This window comes from Garra rufa, chromosome 20 (genome assembly GCF_049309525.1).
Source record: "Garra rufa chromosome 20, GarRuf1.0, whole genome shotgun sequence".
Lineage (NCBI taxonomy): Eukaryota > Metazoa > Chordata > Actinopteri > Cypriniformes > Cyprinidae > Garra > Garra rufa.
In genome coordinates, this window is record NC_133380.1 from 17102190 (window position 1) to 17108193 (window position 6004).

The window sequence follows — 6004 nt, forward strand, 5'->3', positions numbered from 1 at the left end:
GGGCAAACCCCCTCACATTCCACACCACCTTAAAGATTAACTGTGGCCTCTGGCATGTGAATCACTGCCCTCGTACAGTTCATGGTAAACGCTATAAGGAGGACAATGTAAATGTGTTTACACCTCATTCATCTGATGCGCATGCTGTCTTCAGGTAGCCTGAGAGATGAACTCCGTACAGACGGCACTCAGCAAGACATGCCAACTATATTAGCAAGATCTCCATATTAGCAAGTTATCAGAGCAACAACTGGTCAGACAAATGAATCAGGTTTAAAATTTCTTAACAAGACGATGAGGGATGGGGCAGCTTGCCCATGACAGAGCCTTTATTAATTTATTTGCGCAGTATAGGCAGCTTAAATAAAATGTGTTATGGGAAAAGGCCTGTGCTCCGCTGCCAAGCTATTTGGCTGATAAAAACAAACGTTTCTAATCAATACATTTACATTCATTTATTTAGCATTTATTAACTTACATTGTTACAAAGTGTTTCTGTTTTAACATACATTTTAGAATATATATTTCTAGGGCTGTCAACAGTAAAGCTGCTCTGGAATGATGTCTATTGTGAGAAGTGCTAATTAAATTTGAGTTGAATTGAAAACGTTTCACTTCCAGTTTATACTCTGTGGCAGGAAAAGCAACAGCAGACACCATGGGTGAAGTGTCAGGACTCAAAGAGGCTTTTTTTTAACATAAAAACAATCCAAAATGGGGGAATAAAGTGTCTAAGGGGAAACGGTGTCATTTTCCAACAAATCTGCTGTTTATTTGGACCCCATCTGGACCCCAATTCCCTATTGAGAGTCTCTGCATTATTCTGTCTTCTTGTGCATTTGTCTTATGTGAACAACCAGCCTTTTTGGGAGACTTGAATGAGTTAGTGTCATTGTAAAGCTCCAATATTTGAGAAATCAAAGATTTGGAATAACCAACTTATCCTGCAGTGACTGAAAGTGTCAAGCCTTTGGCCTTCATCTGGACATCCTCCTGTCACAGAGTTTCAGTCACCTTAGAGCAGCCCGTCATCTTGCAATCTCAAGTAAAAAAAATGCAAGGAATGCTGTAAATTAAATAGGATTTGTCATATAATTAAGGAAATTAGCACCAGGTACAAATAAGAAGGATCATACAAAATGCATGTATTTATTTGGTACTGACCTGAATAAGATTTTTCTCATAACAGATGTTTACATATAGTCCACAAGCGTGAATAATAGTTGAATTTATAAAAACAACCCTGTTTAAAAGTTTACATATGCTTGATTTTTAATACTGTGTTGTTACCTGAATGATCCAAAGCTGTGTTTTTATTCTTTTTTGTTCAGTGATAGTTGTTCATGAGTCCCTTGTTTGTCCTGAACAGTTAAACTGCCTGCTGTTCTTTAGAAAAATCCTTCAGGTCTCACAAATTCTTCGGTTTTTCAGCATTTTTGTGTATTTGAACCCTTTCCAACAATGACTGTATGATTTTGAGATCCATCTTTTCACACTGAGTTTATCCTTTTCACTATGCATTAAGAGCCAAGGGTGTAAACTTTTGAATAGAATGAATAAGTGTACATTTTTCTTATTTTGCCTAAATATATATATATATATATATATATATATATATATATTTTTTTTTTTTTTTTTTTTTTTTTTTCATTTAGTACTGCCCTTCAGAAGCTACAGAAGCTACAGAAGATACTTACATGTTTCCAAGAAGACAAAATAAGTTAAATTTACCCTGATCTTCAAATTCAAGATCCCTCAGTTGACCTCAGAGTAAAAATATGATTTTAAAATCATACTGTCATTGTTGGAAAGGGTTCAAATACACAGAAATGCTGAAAAAATGTTTGTGGGACCTGAAGGATTTTTTTGAAGAACAGCAGGCAGTTTAACTGAATCATTTAGGTAACAACAGTATTAAGAATCAAATGTATGTAAACTTTTGAACAGGGTCATTTTTATAAATTCAACTATTATTTTCTCTTGTGGACTATATGTTAACATCTTTTATGTGAAATATCTTATTCAAGTCAGTACTAAATAAAATAAAAACATGCATTTTGTATGATCCCTTTTATTTTTGGTAAAAAAATTACTTCAAATAGGACTAAGCAGTGACTGTGAAATTGAGTAAAATATAGATTGTTCTCTTCTGTTAATCTCTACAAAACACTGCTTTATAAACCAATTTTAAATATTACCATGATCAGGGATCCTCAAAGAGTTTAGCTCTGACCCTAATCAAACACACCTGAGCATGCTAGTCAAGGTCTTCAGGATCATTAGAGAATCACAAGTAGGTGAGTTTGATCAGGGTTGGAGCTAAACTCTGTAGTTCATTGGCCCTCCTGGGTAAGATCTGAGGAACCCTGATCTAAAGTATGTAAAATTAAAACATCATTATGGAGGACAAAAAGCAGCAGTTAATTTTGCTACACCAGTCATGTTGCTGATCGTCACCACATCAGTATGAAGTAGCCTGGGGACGCTTAATGCATTACTGGAATGAGGCAGGGGATTGCTGCGATATCCCAAAGTGCGACCGCTTGTCTGCATTGGTTTAGATAAAGCCACGTGGCGGTGAGATAGCCGAGCAAAGGTATGCCGTGACAGGGCATAAATAGAAAACCAGCTAAAGATGCTGGTATCCCCAGCTAGGGCCAAAGGCTATGACTTAGCCCACCAAAAGACAGACTATTGTCTGAAGCCACAGGGGCAGGAGCAGAGTCTCTTAACCCCCCACTTGCTAAAAGACTAATTGACTCATACGTTCATTGCCTGTTTGTGTGTTTATGTTGGGCTCTGCTCAGGGTATTGAGTGAGATTACAGAAGAGCTGAGGTATTAACTCTTGTCTCCTCAATATGCTTTCCCGTCTCCCGTTGGATGGATTGATGACTAGCGACAAAGACAGGACAGTTGCTAAAAGGTTTTGCGGACGATTAGCTGACAGTGGCTCCTGCTAACTGGCACCAGTGAATTCTCCTTTAATGGGCTTTGGCGGACACCGGCACTATTTTATTTGAAACACCGACATGCTTTACTATTTTTCTATTACCACTTGCAGGGCTGGGTGTTTATTTGTATTATCAGGTCTTATAGGACAAATTAGGTATGTATGTGTGCTGCTCCTCTCCCTTAAAACTGTGTGTGTGACTAAATCTCAACCTCCCTCCACTTCACTCTCTAAGCCTGCTGGCATTTGGTGCACAATGATCTAAAACAACTGTGACCCAACTGCACTTGCAACTTTGATTCCAGGAATCCTTGTTTCAATCAGGATGATCTTACTTAACTCTACTGTTTCGTAACAACCGATAAATATGCTGATAAATATACGCATGCACAAGAGTTACTGTGGTTATTTCACAGCTATTTTAATCTTCCTAAACCTTGCGTATGTATAATAAGATTTCAAATCTTACAGGCACCCTCCGATTTCCTTATCTCTCACGTTTTATCTGTCTGTCAACGTTTTTTTATGTGCAGTCCTGCAAGTGAGGCTGTACATAACCCAGCTGCCACACTTATGAAGCGTCCCAGAATAGCCCTCAACTGGTCTGCTATATCTAACCAAAGTGCAAGAAAGTTGCCGTCATCAATGTAACACTCCATGCTTTGCCAAAAGATAGCTGCAGTTCCATCAACGACAACCATTTGTAGTTATTGCACTAAATTGCTATGAGGTTTGATAACAATAATAGCAGTAACAGGTTCCAAAGTTGTTCGCAATGCTGTCTGCGTCCTGTAAACTTGTCATTTTGTTGAATCATTTCTTACTCAAACAATGAGCAGAGCAACAGTGCTCTGTCTTTAACAATAGGCCTTGTCTATTGCTCTTAGTCTGGAATGTCAGCCTTTGGCATGAGGCAGGGATGGAGTATTCTCGTCTATATCGGGACACTATGAGACCCCTCCCCTTTTGGTCCACACTCTTTACTCCTTTTCCACATACAAGGACACCAATTTCAAGGTCAGATCCACTGGGGCCGGTGTGTAAAAAGAGGCGCTCCGCTCCAACACACTCAATTACTGCACTGACACCATAGTGGAAAAGTAGCAGCGGCTGCCTGCATAATAAGCTGAATTTAGGCCTGTTATTTTAGCATTTGTCTGGAAAGTTCTGCACCACACCTGCCGTTTCGTATGACAAAAATGTGTGTTGGCAGTGGATGTGTGAATTAATTATTATATGAGAAGCTCTGAAGCCACATGCAGTTGCTACCTTAAAAATATTTGAAATTGTGCAATTAGCGTTGTTGATTGAATCATATTAAATTATATTATTCACAAATAAAAAAATATTATATATAGTTTTTTATCATTTAATGCACAATAATATTTTGATATAATATTTATTAGAATTTATTATCATATTATAACTTTTCCCAAGTCTTTCAAAAAAGCTTTAGGGAAAGATTTGGAGTTATTGTGTTGATTTCACTACTACTAAATCAGAAAATTTAGCTTGTTTCCATGGTGGAAAGAAAATCTGTCTTAATTATGTTGCTATTATCATTAAGGGCAGTGCATCTTAGCTTATATTGGCATATATTTTTAGCATCCCAGCTCATGTCAAGCACAAGGGACCCTTTAGTAATTTTGTCTAGGGTTGCATTTACTGCGGGCCACACACACACAATGCCTCCCTCCACTGGCGTTTACAACAAAGGATTCCGCAAACAGGCAATTAGAGTAAGGGAGAAGACTGAACACATGGCCATTATGTTCACCTAATACTTGTCCTGTATGTTGAGGAGTGAATTGTTGACGAGTTATTGAAGAGATGTTAAAGAGCCAATGGTAAGGGTGTTGCTTGTTGCCGCTGAGTGGGTCTCTGTAACCTTTATCCAAGCAGGGACCGGGGGAATTTACAGTCACCACAGCCGCTCAGATGATTGTCAGTGTTGAAAAGAAAATATAACTCTAAAAAAAAGAGAGAAACATTCATTCTTAATTATTAATGCCTTCATTAAAAACTGTTCAGTGTTAAGTTATGCATAATTGTGCACGTGTTATGATTACAGCAGTTACAGAGATGATAGTGTCAACATTAGCACTAAACATTATTTTAGTGGCCGATAGTCACCAACAGAAATAAATGATTAAGTCACTAATTGCTTGCATAAATTACTAAACTTTTTAGTAACAGGTATTTATTTTGAAGTGAGAAATGTACAGAAGTTTAAAAAATAAAATATGTTTTAAAAATAATATTCAAAAATTAAAATAAATGAACATTAAAAAAAATTAATCTGCATTTTTACTTATACTAAATAATCTAAAAATATAATTTTTAATGATTGTATTCAAATATTTAAATAATTGTTTATATTGCTGTAGTCTTGATAGCTGTTTCCATTGTCAAAAAGCAAAAACATAAAATAAATAATAATTTTAATTTTTTCAAATTAGTTCAGTACCGCTATTGATCTGTAGAAAATAAATGTAAAAATGCAAAAAGAAAGAGAAAAACAACAACACAGGTTTCTAATAAGTGCCCTCCACTTAGCCTGCATAATATAATGCTGCTATAAAAATAACTAAGCTTGGGTTTGGGTTAAGATAAAAATGTGGCTTGCCCTTTTGTGTCAGTTTGGGCACACGGTAAGCACCAATAGGCGCTAGAGGAGGTGACACATGACAATTTCCGTAACCGTGACCTTGGAGGAGATGATAAAAGGAGTTTGGCCACTCCACCCATTCAGTCCGTGTTAAGGTCAGTTAGCAAATTATGACTGGACACCTTAACTCATTTCATTTCATAATAATAACAAAAATCATAAAATGCCATCAAACCAGTTTGTTAAAACTAAAAAATTATATTCTGTCAATAATTATATGCTTTGTTTTATACATTTTACTTTACATAGTGATTGTAATTATCCCTGCAGTGTTAACAAGTTAATATTTGTCAACATAATATTAAATAAACAATTTACATTTTTCTAAATGATTTCATTTTAAATGTAAACTAAAATATTTGTCTTCTTTTAAGGTATCTGGAA